Source organism: Pteropus alecto, unplaced genomic scaffold, assembly GCF_000325575.1.
Source record: "Pteropus alecto unplaced genomic scaffold, ASM32557v1 scaffold79, whole genome shotgun sequence".
Lineage (NCBI taxonomy): Eukaryota > Metazoa > Chordata > Mammalia > Chiroptera > Pteropodidae > Pteropus > Pteropus alecto.
The window spans coordinates 6,168,686-6,181,488 of record NW_006494612.1 but is presented as its reverse complement, the minus strand read 5'-3'; the positions used below and the strand labels follow the sequence as shown (position 1 = coordinate 6,181,488).

Genomic DNA, 12,803 nt, shown 5'->3' with positions numbered 1-12,803 from the left:
GAAAAATATCTTCAAAATTTTGAGGGAAAAAAGTATTCTTAACAGAACTCTACCCAGTGTCAGGCAGTACCTAGGTTTCTTCTTCCTTTGTCTCTCCTCCCTTTCTCTCTCTCTTCCCTTTCTTTCTTTCTTTCCTTCCTTCCTTCCTTCCTTCCTACCTTCTTTCCTTCTTTTCTTCCTCCCTTTCTTCTCTTCCCTTCCTTCTCTTTCCTTTCTTTTTTTTCCTCATCTATTTATTGATTCATTTAAAAATTGAAGTACACTTGACATATAACATTATAGTTTCAGGGGTACAACATGATGATTAAATATATACATTGTGAAATGATCACCACAATAATCTTGTTACCATCTGTCAGCATATACAATTACAATTTTTTGTGTATGTGATAAGGACTTTTAAATTTATTCTCAGCAATTTTCAAATATACAATACAGTATTATTAACTATAGTCACCGTGCTGTGCATTAGTACCTAGGTTTCTTGATAAGCACTGTGCTAAACTGAATATATCATGTTTTACACAAAGTGTTAGTTAAAAGCAAATTGTCACTACGGCTTATTACAACCTACAAAAATTAATTAATCTTTTGCCTCATTGCCTCCAAGAGAGCAAGATGGGTCATCAGCAACTGTACTGGAGCCATCCGAGAAAATTAGGCCAGGGGTCTCGTTCTTGCCATGTCTGCTCAAACCGGCACGGTCTGATCCGGAAATATGGCCTCAATATGTGCCGCCAATGTTTCTGTCAGTACGCGAAGGACATAGGCTTCATTAAGTTGGACTAGATGAACTTCCATGAATGGGTCATTCCAGACATCTACTGCAGAAACAATGCTAGCTCTTTGTATATAAAATAAAAACTTCAATTATGAGTGTTTTATTGTGAATGGAAGTCACATGATCATAGAAATCTTTTTAAATTTGCTATTATCTTCTCAGTGGATTTATCTTCAAAATTTGTGGCTTGTTTACCCCTGGTTATATAAAAGTATTCATGTTGAATTCTTGGTAAAATAATAATAATAGTAATAATAATAATAATAATAGTAAGTGACCTCTACAAACTATTAAAAATAAGTAAAATGTAATTATTCTGTTTTTATTACACATAGAATATACGATTAGGACAATGGAACTAAAGTATTAAAGAATTATCTAAGTTCTATTCATGGCTTATTCTTTTGTATTCTTCTTTGAGAAAGATAATAAATGGAATAATTGGAACAATAAACTACCATTATCAATATGTTATCTCTCTTAGGATATCTTTATTGGGAGCTGAAAAACAACAGCTATTCTGACATGTGGAAACAGGTTTTAGTTGGTCATTCAAAGCTTCCATTCATCCTGAAAGCTAGAGAAGTAGTTGGGAACCAAGAACTAGTACATCCCTTGTTTCATTTTTAATAAACTAAGCTATACCTGCCACATACCTAAATCCTGCCTCATTTTGGAATAAGGAGAATATGCTGATATTTGTCTCTCCTGGCAACCACAGCCTGAACTCCCAACTTTAAAGAGACAAAAAAAAAAAAAAAAAAAAGTCCAACCTCAATCTATCTGGTACTTGGGAACTTGAGATACTATTGCTCCACCCCCACTCAAATTCCCTTCTGCGAGAATCTGCCCTACCCACAGTCTCTGGAAGGGGCAGCCCTCTTTGCGTTAAGACCATGTCTCCCTAGCCATCGCTGACTGGACCAGGGCAGAACACCTACCATCAGATTCTATTGCTTGATCATTCGAACTTAGAGACTTAGACACTGAGTAACTCCATGAAGGACACTAGAACTGTAAGGTCAAATAAACTCAAGAGTGGCAGCCAGTTTTTGCTGTGTGCATTCAAATAAACAGAAATATCTTCAGAGATAAACCATAATAACCTAGATGTTTCAAAGGAAGAAATCATGCAGCGCTAGAGAATGGAGAGAGTAGTGGTTGACAACTTTGACGATCTCTATACTTGTGTTTGGGATCCATAAGATTCTCCTCGACTTCTGATCACCCCCTTTTTCACTTGAGTTAATTTGTATAGCTACCTTTTGCATGTAATCACGAATCCCTGACTCAAGAGTTTTTAAAAGATCATTTTTGGTACAACAGGCTTAGACCTTTTCATACCTCTCTGTACCACCCACATCCTACAGAACCTCTGTAATCTGTTTTAAGTTAGTTGTGAATAGGGAAATATCAGAGAGAAGACATTTCTTTGCAATGTCCTACTGAAAAGACATCTGAATTCTTATAGTTACAAAGATTCAGAGGTGCTTTAAGAGTTACCTTCAAGATTTAGCTTGCTCTTTGGCAATTCTAGTAGATGTTAGAAGAAACCAAATGATCAGCCATCTGATGAATAATCTATATAATTTTATGCCATTTATTTATAATTATATCAAGCTACAATTTGTGAGTAAATGTAATAGTTATTACCTCTATTATGGTTTGTTGTAGTCTTTTGTAAAATAAGTCTATTAAATCTTGCAGGTTTTTAACCATTAGTTTCTCTGTATATTTAATACATATAGTGTTTTAAGTATACAGGAATATTTTTAGAAATTTTTAGAAATTTTTCAGGATTCTAAAAAATCTGGGGAAAAAAGGAATTTTGCAAAAAACAAAATAAAGGTATCGACCTAGACAGACCTTTTCTGCTAAAGAGCACAGATTCTAAAACAACAATGGGGAATTTGCAATGAATGAAGTCATTTAAAATTATAACCTTATTACATTCAGTAAATTAAAGTCTAAAAACAAGATAAAATTCTCCTTCATACATTGACATAATCAATGGGACTGATAATGTTTCACTGGACAATACTCACAGCTCCTCACCACCAGGTGTTGAAAATAGTTCCACATCACACTCAAAATATTTCCTTTAAATTATTTTGTTTTTGTTGTTATTATTTTCTTTAATGTAAGATTACATTTGTGTGTGTGTGGGAATGGAGTTTTCTTCTTGGTCCCTTGTTGAAACTTTAACAAATTATATGGTATTGAAATCTCATTTGAGAGAGCCTTTGCTGAGATATTATCAAAATAAAGAATTTTCAGCATGCACTCAGAGAATGAGAGAACCTCGTCATTCATAAACATACCTAACCTTCACATTTTTGTTTACAGAACCAGTTTAGTATTATTTATTTGAAATCCACAACTGTAGTTTTCAACTTAGCAAAAGTTTATTCTGCCTAATGTGTACTTAATATGTGAAAGCTTAAGATCAGAACACTTCAAAGGACCATTCATAAAATGCATGAAACTAGGAATTTATATATTTCAGTAAAAACTCAGCTAATGAATTTTATCCCACAGAATTTAAGAATTACAAAACTTTGAAGTAAGGGAAATTCTATTGTTAAGAATAATAAAATAGATAACTATTTTTATGTGCAAACATCAGATAATTATGGGTACCATGATATCTGGTTATATCATAAAGCATGCACTTTTTAAGTTGCTTCCTCTTTAAATGACTTTCAAATTCTGAGATAATGAAAAGCATATATTTATTTGTAAGTCAGTCACTGTTTATCATCATTAAATTCTTATGAAAGTGAGGTAGACTAAAAATGAAAATCATCAATCTAGGTGAAAGGAAATTATCTCTACCATTGGATAATTAAAATTTAGAATATTTTATGAGTTTAACTATATACGACAATCTAATTCTTATCTACTCTGAATAGTGAAGTCCCAATACTGTTTATTTAGTTTCATACCTAAACGAAATGTGACACTTTTCCATTCACTTTATTATTTCTACAACCTATTTTACATCTAGCATTATTTTCACTCAGCCTTAAAAATAACATAAGCTTTTCCTACGTAACACAATATTCAGGGAGGTAACTAATCACACCAATTTATTTAGTTATTACATTAATCTTCTAATAGATATTTTAAAGCTTATTTTTTTTTTTTAAGAAAGTAGTTATGTGAACAAAGTGTCATTGTAATTGAGCTTAGCTTTATCCAAATTGGCTAGTATTGATGTATATACTTTATCCACATGGAATTATAATTGTACTCAAGGAGTATTTACTTTATCAACTCAGGATTTATACTTACATCCAAGGAGTTAGATAGGAGTGATTCCTTCCTCCTTTGTACTCATTTATTTTCCTTTTCATGCACCTTGCTGACCTACATAAAAGTCAGTTGTAACTCTTGAATTCAGGTCTTCAGTGTGAAGTAGTGCATTGCTTAACTTGACAGGACTTTAACCTCAGGTGGGAGAAGGGGAGTGTCAGCATTTTCCAACAGCAATGTCTTTAGCAATTAAGGTGTGGCAGCACCAGTGTTAAAGAACCCTATTCCAGTCAAACATGTTTCTGTTCTGCATCTTCCATTGTGCAGTAAACTCTCTACATATACGTTCTAATCCTTAAATAAAGAAAAAAAGCTAGAAAGAAAATTAAAAACTGTCATCCAAAACCAAAAATAATCTATAGCCTCTGAAAATTCCTGGACGTTAAGTTTCAGTCACTGGATTTTCTTTCACCCCTGCCAAGTTCCACAGCCTGTGAGCAGGTTTCCTAACAGGAGCTGAGGGGATAGGAAAATGTTGCTAAGTAACATATGGGTATAGTTGTGTGGTGGGCCTATCAGAGGACACAATCTTGAGCCTTGTGCTGGTTCACAGTCATTCTATAATAAAAGAGCTTCAATCCTATGTAGGTGTAGAGAGGCAAAATAGAGAATTCCGAAGCTCAATTTTGAGTTTCAAAAGGTCAGTTAGTTTCATAATGACATAGTTACTCATAGCTATAAATTTTTCTTGTTAGCCTTATCTTTTTCCCAGAACATTTTTAGGTTTAGGTGTCATCTTTATGTATTTATGAATTAATTCAATCATTCATTCATTCAACAACTATTCATCAAGAACCTATTGTGACATTGTGTTAGGTCTCAGAATTAAAATTGAGACTCATATTGATATTGTGAGGTTTCCATAAATGTGTTATAAAAATGAAAAAGTATAGAGATCAAAATCAGCAATTCCTTATCATTGTTGCATTTTTATTTTCTAGATAAGGTTAGAATGTGAGCCTCTATTTTGTATGGCTATGGGTAACAAAACAGGTATTTCCCAATTGTTAAGAAAGGTGGGAGGAAATCTAAATATGAGTAACTATATAACACTTATTGGAAACTACATTATTGCAGAAAAATTAATCAGAGTTCTTTTAAGCGAGAAACTGTTTGGCTTTAATTCAATTTATACATATTTTAAAAGCAAATTATTGTCTAAAGTGAGCTGCACTTTTTATTTACTTTTGCATATTCATCCCCTATTCTATGCCTAGGATAACTTTCCTTATTTTTTTTCTGGCAAACTTAATCTCAGACTTTTTTTTTTTTTTAACACCTACAGCACCTGGTATTCTGAGGTGGTCTCCCATCCAAGTACTAACCAGGCCTAACTCTGCCTAGCTTCCGAGATCAGACCACATCGGGCACATTCAGGGTGGCATGACCATAGATATCTGGGAAACTTAATATGCCTAAAATATATGAATGCAGCTCTGCCAAAATGATAACTTTTAATACTGCCTCTTCTTTATTCTTTCTCTTCTTCTGGAACTCTGATTCAACATATGTGGACCTTTTTTACTCTATCTTCCATGGCTCATAATCTCGCTTTCATATTTGCTCTGCATAATATCCTGGGCGATTTCTTCAGATCTATTTCCCAGTGTACTCATTCTTTTTATCAGCTGCATATCTATTGATGTTTAACCCATCCTTAAATTTTTCACTTCAACAGTTACAGGTATACCTTGTTTATTGTGCTTCATTTTATTGTGCTTCACAGATATTGTGCTTTTTACAAATTGAAGATAAGACCCTCTACTAGCAAAAAGATTGTGACTCACTGAAGGTTTAGGTGATGGTTAGCATTTTTTAGTAATGAAATATTTTTAATTCGAGTATGTACTTTTTTTAGACTTATGCTATTGCACACTTAATGGACAACAATATAGTGTAAATACAACTTTAGAACTTTTGTACGCACTGGAAAATCAAAAAATCCATGTGACTTGCTTCATTTCAATATTTGCTTTATTGTGGTGGTCTGAAACCAAACCTACAATATCATCAAGGTATGCCTGAAGATATTTCTTTTCTAGATGTTTTATTTAGTTTCTTTGGAAACCTTACTGGTCATTTTTAATAGCCTCTTCTTTCTTACTCAAAATTTCAATCTCAACTTTATTTCTTTAAAGATATGAAACATCTTGATTTTATATTCTATAATAATTCTAATATCGGAATTTTTTGTGGGACTGCTTCTAATTCATGGTACTTTATTTTTCTTGTGTGTTTTATGACTTTGACTGAAAGCTCACAGTTCCTTGGTACATTATCTGTGGGAATTGTTTGAGGTCTGAGTTGAAGGGTGTTCTTCCAGAAAGGATTTTCTTTCTGTTGCTTATACTAGCTGTCTAGGGGTACCATCAACCTAGGACCAATTTAGAGTAAAATTTCAGCATAAGGTGTATGGACCACCTAGGCATTAAGAACTGTGAAGGCTATAAGACTTTACACTGCCACAGTTAGCCTGCCATAATTACATGAATTTTTGCAGAAAACATGCTATTCTTAGATCAGAGACCAAAGACAGGTTATTACTCAAAGCAATAGCATCAACCAGAGTGTCAGCATTTGTGTTAGTCCCCCAAGTCCCAATTTCCACAGGGCAACACGAAGTGGTTTAGGTAACATCTATACATGCAGTGGGTTGCATGCATTTCAGAAAAGGAAGTCTGGACTTACAGAACATGGATATTTTATAATAGGCAGTAAGCATGCCTGCCTTTTTCTCTAAAGGTAGACATTATGACTATCTTCGACTAGCTTCCAAGGATATAAGCAAATCTGCCCTCTGGTGCATTGAGAAACATCATCATTCTCTTCCAAGACTACTTACTATATAAACTGTTGAAAAGTAGCCTGGAACAGACAGACAGTGCCTCTTCTCACAAGATGTGCAGAAACTTGAAAGACTCATGAAGAATTGTCTCCTAACAATAGGCAGTTTGAAATGCGTCATAAACCCATGCTTATGTTTGAAAGTTATTACAGTAGCTTTTCCCCTCTTCTATCTAGAGCCAGGTCAAGATGAGTTAGTTTTTCTTGTTGTCCTCTGGTATAGGGCAGGTGTTTTGTTTGATGAAGGTATAGACCTTTGCATCCTAGTCTGTATGTGGGTATGTGTGTGTCTGTGAGGATCTCCTAGTAGACGCTCTACCTTGGCTGGGGTCTTGGGTTTGTCTCCTGTCCCCAAACTTCATGGCCATTAGAACTCTAGTTCAAGGTCACAAGAATTCAGAAGATACCTCCCACCCCCCATAAAATCCTTCTGTGCTTTTTTACCTCTCAATTCCTGCTTTCACTTGTTTTTTTTGGCCTCTGAGTAGTCCTTAACTTTTTGCTAACTCAGAAATTTATTTGAAAGATGTTTTTCATGTTCTAGCCAGAATTAATTTTTTTTTTTTTTTTTGCAAGAAGGTTATTCTGTTTCTCTAATCTCTCATACTGCTAAAGTGGCTAAAATACAGAGGATGTTTTCATAATTGGAGCTTTGGGTATATCATGAATCACCTGTAAGAATGCTGAATTCATCCAGAAGGCTGGCAGGTTTGGAAAAGAATATACTTAACCAACATTATTAGAAAATGAGGTTTTTTAGTTAACTGAATTTCTCCCCTAGTTATCTAGAGAATCACCTGCTTTGTGGATATTATCTCCTCACATAAGACTGCTATACACAGAAAGCAAGACCTCAGGATTCTCTAGGTTGTATATAGTCACTGTACACAGTTGCATTAGTTGATTATTTTGTTGGCAAATTTATAAATGCTATACATCTTCAATTTCATAGTTTCGATATAGTAACTACCTGGATCACTGCGGTGTTAACACATTCTGAAAACTTGTTACTCAAAGTGTGGTTCGTGAGCACCACCTGGGTGCAGTTACAGATGCAGTTACTCTTAGGCCCCTCACCAGCCCTACTGAATCATAATCTGCATTTTTCATAAGATCCCAAGGTGGTTCATTTGCTCATTAATGTTTGAGAAGCACTGCCCTAGAAAAATGCTTTGAATAAGTTGCAGTTACTGTTGATGACTCTAGCAGTAATAAAATTTGGAGGCCATTTGTGACAACATAGGTGGATCCTGAGAGTATTATGCTGAGTGAAATAAGTTGGACAGAAAAGGACAAAAACCATATTGATTGGAGTATAAAACAAAAAGTAACAAAATAACAAACAAAAATAAACTCATAGACACGGACGACCCAATTGTGGTTACCAGAACGGGGAGAGAAGCTGGGTAAAGGGAGTCAAATATATAGTAATGAAAGGAGACTTGGGGTAGTGAGCATGCAGTAGAATATACAGATAGCTAATTATAATGTTGTACACCTGAAATTTATATACAATTTCATTAACCAATGTTATGTCAATAAATTTAATTAAAAAAATTTTGAAGACAGTATAATACAAGAGAAAGGATGATTTTAAGAATCAGAATCTGAGGTCTACTTCTAAATAATAATACAGCCTTCAACAAATCACTTAACATTTCTGAATGTAGGATCTTATTTCACAAGATTGTTAAAGGAATAAAAAGAGATAATGTAAAAAGGTGTCTATGACATGCCTACCACATAGGAGGTAAGCAGTAAATGTTAGCTTACTTTCTTTCCTTTTTCATGTCTTGCCTAAAGAGAATAGTGAAAATAACTTTCCATCTATCATTTAAGTGTATACAAACAATGTTTTCATAAAGCCATGAGAAATGTTAGGTATTAAAATAATTACCAGTTGTTCATGAATAGGTAAGATATAAATTATAAAATTTTCCATAAAGAATGAAATACGGTTTGTAAGAGACACATACAAAAAAAATTTAAGTTAAAACAGAAGTTAAAATCATTGAAAATTGAATAGGAAAAACTCCTACCACAAAGCCCATCACAGTTACTGTAGGCAACACTGAAATGTAACACTGAGTTTCCTAATCAGCAAAGCAAAAAGGAAAACTCAGTAAATTACATAAGGAAATTATTCCAGAGACAAATTCCTTAGTATTAAAGTTCAAAAGGAATGTGCTGTGTGAGTCCTTGTCCAAAGAGCATCAAACAATTTAATGGAATATATTTTAATGGTGCAACTGAAAAGCGGTTGCGATAACAAAAATGTTACTTTTTTAAAGGGTCTTTGGCTTTTATACTCACAGACTAAATATATAGATGGAATACAGGACGATTTTTCTCTTCTTCCTTAATTCCTAAAAACCAGCACAGGCTGAAAGAAAATTTCTTAATAAGCTCTCTAGAAATGGATTATTTTTAATTCTTACAAAACTTAATTTACACAGAGGAATATTTTATGTTTCAGTTATGTGCATGGTAAAACTTCAGCCAGAATTCTTCTAACCTAATTCTTCTAAGGAAGGCCTGTAGACAAGTAGAAGAAAATATTCTTTTGTACCTATGAATTGGGACCAACTCCACCTATAAATATTATCAACTTACTCATTCCCAGTAAAATAAATAAAGGTATATAAGAACCTTTAAACTTAAGCCAGTTGATTTAAAATAAAAATACTAGCATAGAATTCCTATTAATTTCCTAACAATTTGAAACAAAAATGTATGATCAGAAATGTTTAGGAGATATCTTAAATAAAAAATATTTTGGCAAATTATCCAGTCTATATAGTGTTGTGTTTTTTAAATTTTTTCTCTACAATATAAATGGACATCACTCCCTATTAATAGAAACTAGAGTTACACTACTTTTTTTAAACTGCTGCAGCATAACGCTCTGAAGGGATTTGTAATTGCAAAACCAGCTCAAAATTGTCCTATCCTGTTTCTAACGAGATACTGAGTTGTTTTTCAGAGACAACAGACCAAAAACGCAAGTCATGCAGCAAAAACATGGGCAGAGAGAATTCTGACCTCCAGCTGCACCTGGAATCAAAGTCTCATTGCTCCCCATCTCCCGCCCTCCGCCCTAGACAAAACCAAAAAATTGGGACATAACCAGAACATAACACTGGAACTCTTTCAGAAGTTAAGAGAGTGTTTGTTGTGCAGGAAGATCTAGTGTTGTAGCCCCTTACTATAAATGACCAAGTTCTCAGGTCTTCCAATTAAAACTTGATCTGCCAGCACTTCAGCATACCTGTTCCCCACTATTCCCTTTCAAACCCTGCCCTGAACCCTGGATAGAGGAGACTGATTTGGGCCCTCTTCTGGTCTTGTTTGGCTGGCTCTTGAAATAAACTCTTTTCTTGTTGCATACTTGATACTTTTATAGTTGGTCTTATTTGTGCGTTGAGCATAGGAACTTGGGTTAGATGACAAGTATAATGTAGGGAGGAGGCAAGAGAATTAAATTGTTAATCAAGCTACATTCAGAAACAGCAATATGCTGATCAGCCCTGCAAGCAGGCCAAGAGGATACCTTCAGAACAAAAGATTTCTACTGGGATTGCTAACAACCCATTTCCCCACACCTGTGAAAGGGGAAACAGGAACAATAGTCTTTAAGTGGCTGCCCTACACAAAATCATTCATTCCCTAAGGCTAAAACCATAGGGAACAGTATGGATTAAAGGCTGGGAACTGCCAGCAGGCCTTCCTCACTGTATGCCATATCAAAGGAAATGGAAACTAAAGAATGATATATAAACTGAATTCCCTGAACACTCAGGGTCCCTCTCACTCTCTGCTTCTGGGAGGAGACCACATTCTGTCTGTGGAGTGTTACCTCTTTTCTAATAAACTTTTCTTTTGACTCTAACTTTGGCGTGTGTGTTGAATTCTCTCTACACTCTCCACCAAAGGACCCTCTTCTTCTCTTGGTCTCCCCCTAACTCAGGGAAATTTGCCCTGTCCTACATCAAATATGCTATTATTTATTTAACCAATATTTAAACTGTTTCTTTTTAAAGCATAAAAACCATAGTCATGTTCATCTTTATATTTATATCTTTGCACATGTGCCCGATTAAGAGTTCTCAAAAGTGGAAGTGTTAGGTCAAAGGGGATATATATTTAAAATTTTAAATTCCTATTGCTAGACTGCATTCATGAAGGATTATATCAATTTACCTTCCTACTGAAAATGTATAACACTGTCTAATTTCCATGTCTTTAATAAAAATCAAGCAGCAATCATCAAAAATTTGTCAATCCAAGAGGTGAAAAGTGATTCTGAAATTATTTTGGGTTGTGCTCTCAAAAGGAAGGGAGTGAGGGAAGCAGGATGAGGTGTGGGGGGGCGGGGAAGTTAAGTCAGGTTGTGGACTCAGCTAGAGATGAGCTTCTCCCTGATCTCAAGGGAAGCTCAGGGGTATGACTTGCACCACAAAGGTACTGCCTTGAGGCAAGGGTGCCAGCTTTTCAGATCACAATATCATTTGGTCATTGGCTATGAGCTGCCTCTGGGAGGGGTTAAGTATCTTCTCCCATGAAACAATTCCCTTTGTCTACACTCTAAAGAAAGGATAGCTGTGAACTTTTAGCCACCAACACTGACAGCAGCTCCAATACTTTAGGGAATATTGGTGGGTATAGTGACTTGAGTAGTGTCTCTTCAAATTAATGTTTGCCCAGAACTTTCGAATGTGACCTTATTTGAAATTAGGGTCTTTGTAGGTGTAATTAGCTACGATGAGGTTGATGGGGTTCAGGACATATTACCCCAAAATATGGAATCCTGGCATAGTGAATTTTTTTTTAAACTTAGGAGATATATATATATTTATTTCCCACATTACTGATATGTAGTTAAATCTTATATCTCCTCAGGAAAACATAGTACTATTGAGTGACTATTATATCCTATGGAGAACTTCAATCTTTGGTCACGGAGTTAAGAGCTTCTGGTTTTCATCCCACAAGCTCTCTTTGAAATGACCTAGGCATAGTGAATATTTTAAGCCGAAAGACTTTGAGAAAACAGAAGCAGGGAGGTATTTCTGACCAGTCTCCTCCTCCCCCAAGACATCCCAACGGGTCATAAAACTCATGTTTGAGGTGTTCTCTCTATACCCGGGGGAAAGGAACATGCTTATCTCTACAGACAAAGGGAAGCTGAGAAGAATATGAACAAACAGGACTTGCTAAGTTTTCCCTTTTACTAGTCTTATCTCTTATTCTTCAACTTATCATATTCCTCTATAACTGTCCACTCTTAATCAAAGCTAGCATAAAGATATTCAGGTCTGTTTCTATGGGTCGTCATTTCCTTATGAAGTTCTCCTGGGTCACATAAAAGTTATTTTCAGACCTACCTAGGGACTCTGAGAGGGTCAATGAAAACTTTTTCCTCCTTTACAAGGTTATACTAGGTTATACTAAATCCAATAGCTAGTATCCTTATAAGAAGAAGCGAGCACACAGAGATACACACAGAGAAGGCCAAGTGAAGATAAAGGCAGAGACTGGAGTTATGCTGCCACAAGCCAAGGAATCCCTGGGGCCACCAGAAGCTAGAAGAACCATCTGTGGGAATATGGCCCTACTGATAACCTCGATTTCAAACTTCTAGCATCCAGACTGTGAAAATAAATTTCTGTTGTTTTAAGGTACCTAGTATGCGGTATTTTATTACAGCAGTTCTAGGGAATTTATAAAGTGGGGCACTAGCTATTTACCACAGTAGTTCTTAAAAATATGGTCCCTGGACTCCTAGGTATTGATAACACCCTTTCTAGGAGTCTACAAGGTTAAAACTATTTTCATAATAATATTAAGATGTTATTTGTCCCTT

At 35.1% G+C, this 12,803-nt stretch overlaps 1 non-coding gene and 2 pseudogenes across 1 annotated transcript; 1 reads left to right on the top strand and 2 right to left on the bottom strand.

The window, feature by feature from the left end:
* The first annotated feature begins 572 nt into the window (after positions 1–572).
* Positions 573–804, top strand: LOC102894877 (annotated as a pseudogene).
* A 4,568-nt stretch (positions 805–5,372) lies between these two features.
* Positions 5,373–5,491, bottom strand: LOC112474367 (annotated as a pseudogene).
* A 6,332-nt stretch (positions 5,492–11,823) lies between these two features.
* On the bottom strand, positions 11,824–11,950 carry LOC112474419. Its single transcript, XR_003044360.1, has one exon. It is a non-coding gene; the product is annotated as a small nucleolar RNA SNORA25 (small nucleolar RNA).
* Positions 11,951–12,803: the final 853 nt, after the last annotated feature.